General features: G+C 41.6%; 1 pseudogene; it reads left to right on the top strand.

Annotated features, from left to right (window-relative positions):
• Positions 1-2,385: 2,385 nt before the first annotated feature.
• On the top strand, positions 2,386-9,537 carry LOC118995329 (ferritin light chain-like; annotated as a pseudogene).
• Positions 9,538-10,245: the final 708 nt, after the last annotated feature.

The raw sequence follows: 10,245 nt of genomic DNA, 5'->3' as shown, positions 1-10,245 counted from the left end.
TACTGTGAGTTTCCAACAAAAATAAAAGTGTTCATTTTTTAGTATTTTATCAATTTTAAAATTGGATATGATAACCCTTATATATATGATTTGGTGCCTTAGGATGACTTGGTAAAATAATTATATAATTGAGGAACACTAATCTTTTATAATGAAATGCTTGAGTAAACTGCAAAAATCTCAGAAAAATAAATAAAATTCTCAGAAGATGACCTCGTTCAAGGACAACTAAGAAGCCTTAAATGCAGAAACTAGCATTTGTCAAATAGGTTTGCAAAGAGAGAAATGTATTTAGGACAAAGTTAAAATACATACACATTTTAAAAGCACACCAAAAAAGCAACCCCATATACTGCAGGTGGGTATGTAAAATGGGGCCGCCTCTACGGAAAACAGTTCAGCAGTTTGTCAGAAAATTAAACATGGTTAACATATGACCCAGCAATTCTGTTCTTAGATATATACCCAAGAGATCTATGTTCAACTATAAACATGTACACACATGTTCAAATTTTCAGCTACCCTGCCTTGGCCTCCAGAAATCAAAGGGACCCTGGAACATCCTCCATCTTACCGCTGCTCCCGCCCTCTTTTCTGCCTATGCCTCTCTCTGCTCACAGGTACAGCTTCCGGCCACTAATGAATGGATGTGGTGGTAAATACTCCACCCACCTCACCCTTCCAAAGCCACAGCTCAGAGGCCTGCTCTCTACCCTATCCCAGAGCACTCTGTGGGATTAAGCCCCAGTTACTTACAACAGTAGCCTGTTTTTTAACCTAAGTTGTCCACGTCACTTCACTACTCCCTGATCTTCCTTTCCTTGAGTCACTTCCCAAATAACCTACATACACTCCAGCTCCGGCTGGGAATCTGAGTCCATGGGAAGTCAAATTAAGACAACGAGTGTATCACGGTGGATGAATTCACACTCTCATCGGTCCATTTTTAGTGAAGAAAATTTGTGGAGGCTATTTGGTCTGATCGCTTGGTTTTCTTTACAACACTCAGTATTTGTCTAATGCTCCACTTAAACTTGGAGAAAATATGTATTTATCCAGCAAGATACATCAAGGTGTACGTGGGTGTATTCATTGTTGCTGGGGTTGCCATAACAGAGTACCACAGACTGGGTGGTTTAAAGAACAGAAATGATCTCACAGTTCTGGATGTTAGAAGTCCAAGATCAAGGTGCTGGCAGGTTGGTTTCTTCTGAGACCTCTCTCCTGGGCCTGTAGATAGTTGCCTTCTCCCTGTATCTTTAGATGGCCTTCTTTCTGTGTATCCGCGTCCGATCTTGTCTTCTTATCCGAGATCAGTCATATTGTATCCGGGCCCACCTTAATAGCCTGATTTTAACTTAAGTACGGCTTTAAAGGCCCTCTTTCCAAATACAGTCACATTCTGATTTGGGGGGTTAGGGCTTCAATTATGAATTTGAGGGTAGGGGAGATTCAACCCATAACAGTGGTATCTGCGTATTGTGTTACTTTTGTCTTTGGAGGCAAAACGTCTTACGAAGAGAAGTTTAGCACAATATGGACTATAAAATACTGGAAGGTCTCCCTCAGTGTAGTCGCTAGGCTGTGTGACTTCAACAGAAATGGCACATAATGAAACCAATGTCACACAGGCTAACAGATAGAAACAAGAGTTAAGCTCCTAAATATCTCACCAACCTTACTACAAAATGACATTGAATGAAACGATGTCACTGGAGCACCCGTCCTTTCTTTAAACCTCAACGCGCAGTCTGATAGAGCAGACCAAGGTTCCTCTCCCAAGAGAACTAAAGGAAAGAGGTATTGAAACAAAGAATGAAAATACTCTAACAGGAAGAGACCTGTGAGTGTCCTGAGTAGCATGAGCAGATTCCTGACAGATAGTCCTGCCACAGCTCTCCGAGTGAGAGCTATTCTGTCCTAGTTTCGAGTCTCCCCAAGAACCACCAGCCAGCGGCTCTGGTGGTCTTCACCCCATCACCCCTGGAGATTGGCTATGACAGACCCACTTTGTATCTTAAGACTGCATTACACAACCTTGACTCCTTGACTTCGATCTGGGCACTGATGGCCAGTGACTAATGCTAGACCCTCTTCATCCTGTAGATGGATAGAGAGAATTATGATTGCCTCTGCATGATTGCAGAGTGTGATGATAGCATGATTTATGACCAGCGGTGCTGATGTGGCTTTTATTCAGTGTTATGTTATAAACATACTGAGAAAACCACTTAGGCCACATCACAAGCTAATGTCATCTGAGCATTCTGATGACATTGTGATCCAAGACTCAAGAAAATATTTCATTATGGAGATGGGTGGAATGTGAAGGCATGAATACTGTGATCAAAGGGATAAAAAAATCTGCTCATTTCTGCCTAACCAATGACCTGTCAGTTACAGAAACCGTCTCCATTCAACTCTGTACCTTTTTGAATGTTGCCAAAGCAAGTGCTATCTGTCCTTACTGTGGGAATTTCTGGCTCTTCTGAGCTTTCTTGCTGCACATATTCGACTGCTAAGAAAGCACGCCGAAACACAGGTAGAGACTGCTGGGTCAGGAAGCCAAGCCAAATTTGTCTGCTTCCTGGTGCGTGTCTCCAGGCCACAAGGTTCTTTTCTTCTCTTCCCTCTTCTTCTCCTTTTTTTTTTAACGGAACTTTGTCTAGGCTCCTGATCTTTCCAGATCTGTGGCAATCTGGGTCCTGTTTTCTCTTCCCCAGATGCACTTTCAGTTGTTGCCTTTTTTCAATCAACTTCCAGATGTTGTTGCTTATTCGCTTTATTTCCAGCACATTTTATCCTTTCCTGAACTCCTGCATAATTGCCTTCAATGCCACCTTCCCTCCCCTCCTCCACCACATGCAGATGAATTCCAGAGACCTGGCGCAACAGCTCCGAATTTAGTTGGCCCTTCCCCGCCCCAGATGAGTGTGCCCAGGCCCTGAAAGTGAAAGGGATGACGGGTCTGCAGGAGAAGTGCCTCTGCGCGTGCTCCCAGCTGATAGCCAGATGCCTTGGAGGTCCAAGCCCGCTATTGTGTAAAAATCTCTATAGAGAGGAAGAATGCTCACTGAGGCCCTGAAGTACAAACCACAGTTTGTTTTAGAACTTTTTTTAAAAATAATCTCTTTGTGCAAATATCAAACCAGGAAGCCAGAAATGTTTTTTTCATTATCACTGAATAATATAAAAATTGTAAAGAGGACTCCCTTCTGTAATTCTTCATGCATCTGGCACTATTTGGAAATGAGATCGTCCACATAATTTTTCAGACAACTGAAACATGTCTCAGATCATTGCAAATCTTAACCCTATTAAGATAAATCTTTCTAGAATTCCTAGTATTTTAGAATGTGCTGATCATAATCTAATGTTTTCCTAATGATTCGGGGTCAAGGTTATGAATATCAGCATGCCCTAAGGTTTAGGAGATGTTAGGCCACTTTCCCTCACAGTGGGACTCCCCTGCTTGGCAGTGCTGACCCTGGCGCTGGATAACCCTTTGCTGCGAGAGTATGGCCCGTGCAGTGTAGGATGTTTAGCAGCACCCTGGGCCTCTACACACTAGGTACCAGTAGCACCAGCCCCTCGGCTGTGAAGCCAATAATGTCTTCAGTACAAGAATGTGTACTATCATCACATATTCTCAACACTGATCTGGAGGCCCTAGTCAGTGCAGGCCCTAGTCAGTGCAATAGAAAAGAAATGGGGAAAAGTTATAAATATTGAAAAGAAGAAAAAACTGACTTTACTTGCAGAAGACAGGGCCATCTATTGGGTTGGCCAAAAAGTCCGTTTAGTTTTTCCATAAAATAAAAGATGCAGTTTTCATTTTCACCAGTAAGTTTATTGATTTGGATATTTTGAGTGTGCTGGGTATCTCCTGCTATTGGCTTCCCGTGGGTAGAGGCCAGAGGTGCTGCTGAACGTCTTCCAATGTGTAAGACAGCCCCACAGCACAGAGTTATTTGGCCAAAATGGCAACAGTACCAAGAAACTCAGCAAACCATTTCTGACACTTCCCGCCAGTCACAGCACCTTCTCCGTATACTACACAAATCTGTTTTTGCACTTCTACCTTTCTTGAAATAATAAAACATAATGCCAAAAATGTTGCATATCTTCTTCTATCTTTGATATTAAAATGCCTGCACAACAATTCACCAGTTTTGATATGATAGCTGTCATAATAAATACAATCTAACAAAACTGTTTCAAATGAACTTAAAAACTACTAAGTGCTACTAGAGCCATCATATGGAAAAAACCAAACAAACTTTTATGGCCAACCCAATATATGGAAAATCCAAAATAATTTTCAAACTATCAGAATTAATAAGTGAATATAGACTATAACTAGAAATAAAATTAATATGCAAAAATGAATTATATTTCTATAACCTTAACAAAAAACAACTGGAAAACAAAAATTTTTTAAATACTCCATACAATTTTATAAAAATCAAATAATCAGAAAAGAATCTAACAAGAGATATATATGATAGATATATAAAATATAAGAGAAATTAAGGAAGACGTAAATTAAAGAAAGACACAACATGTTAATAGATTGGAAGAACTCCAGATTATTAAGATTTCAATTCTCCCCTCATTTATCTATGGATTCAATAAAAGCCAAAACCAAATCCCAGCAATGATTTCTTAATTGACAAATAAATCTAAAATTTATATGGAAACTTGAAGAACCTGGAAGACAATCTTGAAATGGAGCTAATTTGGAGGAATAATACTATCAGATTGCAAGACCTATACTAAGGCTACAGTAATTAAGATGAAATGGCACAGAAATAAGAATTATATTTAAACCTACCCAAATGCAATAGAATAATTTACAAAAAATACCACTGAAATTCTTTAGGAAAAAGATAGTAACTTTAGCACCTAATACTGGAGCAATTAGATATCTATCTGAAAAAAAAGTGAAACTTTATGCCTGCATCATACTATAAGCAAAAATTAATTTGAGTTTATCATAGACATAAATATAAAAGATAAGAGCATAAAGAAGTTTTGAACAAATATAAAAGAATATCTTCATGAATTGGGAGCAGGCAAATGCAAAAGGCACTAACCAATAAAAGAAAAAAAATCATTAGATTGGATTCAGCTAACCTTAATTTATGTTCATTGAATGATGCCATTAAGAGGTAAAAAGACTAGTCAGACAGTGGAAGAAGAGATCTAAAATACAAAAATCCAGCCCTGGCTGGTGTAGCTCAGTGGATTGAGCGCGGGCCTGAGAACCACACGATCGCAGTTCGATTCCCAGTCAGGGCACATGCCTGGGTTGCAGGCGGGTTACCTGCAGGCCAACTCCCAGCAGGGGATGCACAAAAGGCAACCATACATTGATGTTTCTCTCCCTCTCTCCTTCCCCTCTAAAGATAAATAAATAAATAAAATATTTTAAAAAATGGTTAAGGAGTAAATTTTTAAAAAATCCAGCAAAGGACTTATATACAAAATATGTCTTTAAAAATAATTTGAGCAAAAGAAATGACCAGATGTATTATAAAACAAGACATACAAATGACCAATGAATACATGGAAAAAAATAGGATGCAGTTAGTAGAAAATAAAAATAATAAAAATATCGTGGAAGGGCTGTGAGGCTATGAGAATCACCCTTCCACTGTAGATAACTAGAAAAGTCAACCAGATATATGAAACAGCTCCTTTCAGACACTGGACAACAGGCAGCCTTGTCCTGTGATCCCTGAGAAAAGGGAAGCCAGTAAGATGAGCCCCAGGTGGCAGTCTCTAGACAGCTCCAGGAAGGGGTTACACATGGCCTAGTATCCTCAGAGGGGTAAGGAAGGTCAAGGTCATTATGGAGCAGAATGCCAGCGATGAGGAAACTCTAAAGAGAGCTGTAAAGATCTGCAAAGGAATTCTGTGAACTATTTGGCAGAGCGCCCATCTCCACAACCATGGAAAAAACTCCTTGAGCCTGAGGGTAGGCAAGCAGTAGTCCAAAGCACGCCCAGTGTGGGGCTAGGAATACCTGTAGTCCAACATTCTAAGTGGAGAGAGTTCATAATACACAGAGCATTCAGTAGAGGCCTCATATAGGTCAGGCTTCATATTGGGGATAAACTAGCACTAGAGCGAAGACGGCTCCACACTCACCCTAGCAAGAACCAAAAGGCTCAAACTGGTCTGTATAACTTAACAACAAAGTACGTGCTCTTTAAAGGAACACAACAAAGTCAGGATCTCGACAATGTCAAATTCAGCATGTGGAATCCAATAAGAAAAGAATGAGGCATGCAGAACAAGAAATGATGCTTATGATAAGATATTGACGAGGCAAAAAGCAGGCTGGTGATGGCGAGGTCACTGTCCTTTAGAGGATCCCAAGGGTCTATCAGGCACATGACCTAACAACTAGTGCTAATCAGGTGATTCCTGCTTGACTGGTTTATGATTCTATTCCTGGAAAAATTGAAACTGTAATTGAGTTAGTGACATGGGGCTTAACATAGGTGACTCCATTTTGGGCCTGTGGTCTTTCAGTTTTTTTAAGATCCATGACAGATAGGGATATTACAATAAGAGTACAAACACAATGCAAAGAAGCCAATCATTTCATTTTGACATTAGTATAATATCAACATCACAAATAATCAGATATTGATCTGTACTACAAAAGATGAGTAGAATTTAAAACAACTGAGGTTAGGTAAAAACATGAAATTATACAAATCATTTTTTGAAATGGCAAGAATTTCTGTGGCTGCAGAGAGTGCACAGAGTGGAGTGAATTCTCTTTAGGAGACCGGATAACTGTAAACAACAGGAATCTGATAGGGGACTCAGAGTTAAAGATTTTAGCTGCAGTCCTAGTTCTTAGGCTTATGTGATTGCGTGTGAAAAGCTGTTATTCCAGGAACTGGAATGCATGACCACGTAACTCCAAGAGGTCCACAAGCAATTCAGCTTTGTGCCCCAGGGCTTCTGCAAGCCAGGAGCATGGCAACTGAGCCATTGTGTTTCAGGGAGTGAACATCCATGACACAGATAAAGAATTATTGGTCAACAGATATAGATGAACTGTAACGCTTATCTGATTAACCCTTTTTCCAAATCCCTTACATACCCTTTTCTTCTCCCTATAAAAGGGTCAGCTTGGGATGAGATGTTAAGATGTTAAGACCTTTTTTGACAGTACATAACCTGCTGTTTTCTCAGATCACTGGCATCTAAATAAATCACCCATAGAGATTCAATCCTTGTCTCTACTTATTGGTTCCGGTAGTGACAGGTAGCATGGACGCCAAGTTCTCTGGTTTCAAATCCACATCAGTTTTTGTTATCTTTCTATTTTCCCTCTGCTCAGAAAGGAGGATGAGAGGCAAACTGCCTACATGAAGTACTATTGGTCAGGATCTATGCAGGAGGAAAAAGATGTGTACATTGCGGGGGGGATTAGGTCCTGGAGGTCTAGAATGGAAATGTATACCAAAGTAAAGAGCAGACAGAAAGAACATGCAGAGGAAGCACAGAGAGAAACCAGTAAAGCTGGAAACAGATTAGAGAAAAATCACAGGAGGCCCTGTTTAGCCCTAATTCCTGTGGTTTTTCTGATGAAGATGTAGCGTTAATGGTTTCAGAGTTAATCAGAGAGCCATGTGTCTTAAATCTCACATATAGTCCCAATGAGAAGAGACTCACTTCAGTGGTAGTTTAGTGGCACAAAGGTTGGAAGGGAAAAAAGATTTGCAGAGTAATGACTATCGTTGCTTTAAGGTTGCACGGTGCTTTCAGAGCCCTCTACCACCACCAGATCAGGAATTCAAACCACACCCTGGGAAGGCTGGGCTTCCTTTTGTTAAAAAGAAAAACTGAGGATCTCCAAGATCAGCTACCCAGGCAGTGAAATGCAGAGTCCTGGCTCCCCTTTTACCACTGGAATATTTGCCGTGAGGACCCACACCCACGTGGGGCGTTGCCAGAACCCCAAGAAAGTACTGTGACTAAGATCCTTATCTTCCTCTGGGTACTATTTCCACAAGGTTCTGATGTCTCTTCCTTGATATTTCACACAACAGAGGAAAAGGAGACAAGAAAACATGCCTGAGAAAAGGCCAAGTGTGAAGAATTTGACTTTGGCATCCTCTTTAGAAGGTTCTACCTACTCCCTCAACCCTTGAAAGGGTTGTTGTTGAACCAGCACCGCAGGAAGAATACAGCTTCAGCTTCTATAAAGGACTGCACCGTAAGCAAAAGCATTGATTGGATGGATAAATAACAATAACAACTAATAATTGTGAACCCCCTACAATGTGTTAGGCATGATACGAAGAATTTTACACATCGAACTCGTAAGATCCTGCCCCGGCAGATGTGGCTCAGTGGATTGAGCACTGGCCTGCAAATCAAAACATTGCCAGTTGGATCCTCAGTCAGGGCACACGCCTGGGTTGCGGCCAGGTCCCCAGTGGGGGGGTGCGTGAGAGGCAACCAATTGCATGTTAAAGTTTCTCTCCATTTCTTTCTCCCTCCCTTCTTTTCTCTCCAATAAATAAATAAATAAATAAATAAAATCTTAAAAAAAAAAACTTATAAGACTGTGACAAGGATTTTACGAATGAGGTATTTTTATTAGAAGTCAATCTGCTTTAAAATTTAGGCCATCAACAATCAAGAGTATCAAGAATTCACAGTTTCAGATGGTAAATTATTGTGTATTTTCTTTCTAAGAAGATACAGTCAAAAGAAATAGTACACATTACACATGTAAAGACACTGAAAAATGCTAAGTATTTTCTAAGGACACGATTGTGATTCTTTCGATGTTTTATACCCCAGCACCCTCGGCAGTCCTGAGATCTTTCTCTTACTTCAACACGGTTTGGACGGAGCAGCCCCTTCTTTCCAACGACCCTCCAACCTCTTTTCCCGTCACCACCTTTGGACCCACCTCAGCCATCCTCAGCCTCCAAGACCAGCTAACACCTCTTTTCGACCTTAATTCCTCATTGCCAAACAACCATGAACTCCTAAATTCGTCAGTTATTCCACCGAGGCACAGGCTGCTGTGAACCCCCGGCCACCCCGCATCGGCAGGCCTCCTGCACCTACCTCTCTTGGGCTTCTATTTCGACCGTGATGATGGGGCTCTGCAGGGAGTGGGCCACTTCCAAGAGCTGGTCAAGGAGAAGCGTGAGGACACTAAGAGTCTCTGAAAGCTGCAAAACCAGTGCAGTGGCCACGTCCTCTTCCAGGACATGGGGAGGCTTTCCCATAATGAGTGGGGTCAAACTCAGGATGCCAGAGAAGCCGCCTTGGCCTTGAGGAAGTACCTGAACCAGGCCTTTTTGGGTGTGCAGGCCCTGGGTTTTGCCTGCACAGACCCTCAGCTCTGTGACTTCCTGGAGAACCACTTCCTGGGTGAGGAGGTGAAACTCATCAAGCAGATGGGAGACCAGCTGACCCTTCTCTATAGTCAGGTAACCCCTGGCTGGGCGGGGCAAGTATCTCTTCAAACGGCTCACCTTGGTGCATGGCTAGGAGTCTTTGGAACCTGGAGATCACTGAGGGGCTCCTCTGCATTTCCCTGGTATCTGGCCTGTCCCTGAACCTCTCCCTAAAACCACCAGACACCCTTTTAACCACCCTGGATTTGGACCATCCCATGGTCCCTTTCAACCATCCCATGCATTTGGACCAAATGGAAACAACAAAGCTTTTTTTCAGCAAAATAATTAAATAAATGTTTGAGACCAGACCACTGTCCACTTTTTGAGCAGAGAGGTGGAGGTGCGGAGAACCAACAACAAGATCAGAGTTGTAGCGCTTCTGTCTAGAGGCCAGAAGACTTGCAGACCGGAGCTCCAAGAATAAGGAAGCATAAGCTCCACCCCGGCTGCTGGACCCACCAGGGCAGGAAGAGAAGATACATTTGGGGCAGCTAAAATTAAAGGGAATATTTTAAAATCCCCTTTTTAAAGGTAGGCTTTGAAAAACTTCATTTTGTGAGTTATTCCTGGGGACCTGGAAAACTGCTCTTAGCATCTTAACACAAATTAAAAATCGTCTAAGCAGCCTCTATTCAGCTCTTGCCAACTGCACATTTATTTTTTTCTGGTCAAGGAGGCTTTGCTGTTGTGAATGAAGGGGAAATGAAGGCATTAGAGCCTGGGCATATCAGTAAAAACGAAGACATGAATGTGGATGTTGGATTAAGATCTCTCGTAGCCTCAATTGCATTGATCTGGG

This window comes from Sturnira hondurensis, unplaced genomic scaffold, assembly GCF_014824575.4.
Source record: "Sturnira hondurensis isolate 20B ecotype Veracruz unplaced genomic scaffold, ASM1482457v3 Scaffold0010128, whole genome shotgun sequence".
NCBI classification, from domain to species: Eukaryota; Metazoa; Chordata; class Mammalia; order Chiroptera; family Phyllostomidae; genus Sturnira; species Sturnira hondurensis.
The sequence above is the reverse complement of the archived record's forward strand: the minus strand, read 5'-3'. Positions and strand labels throughout refer to the sequence as shown.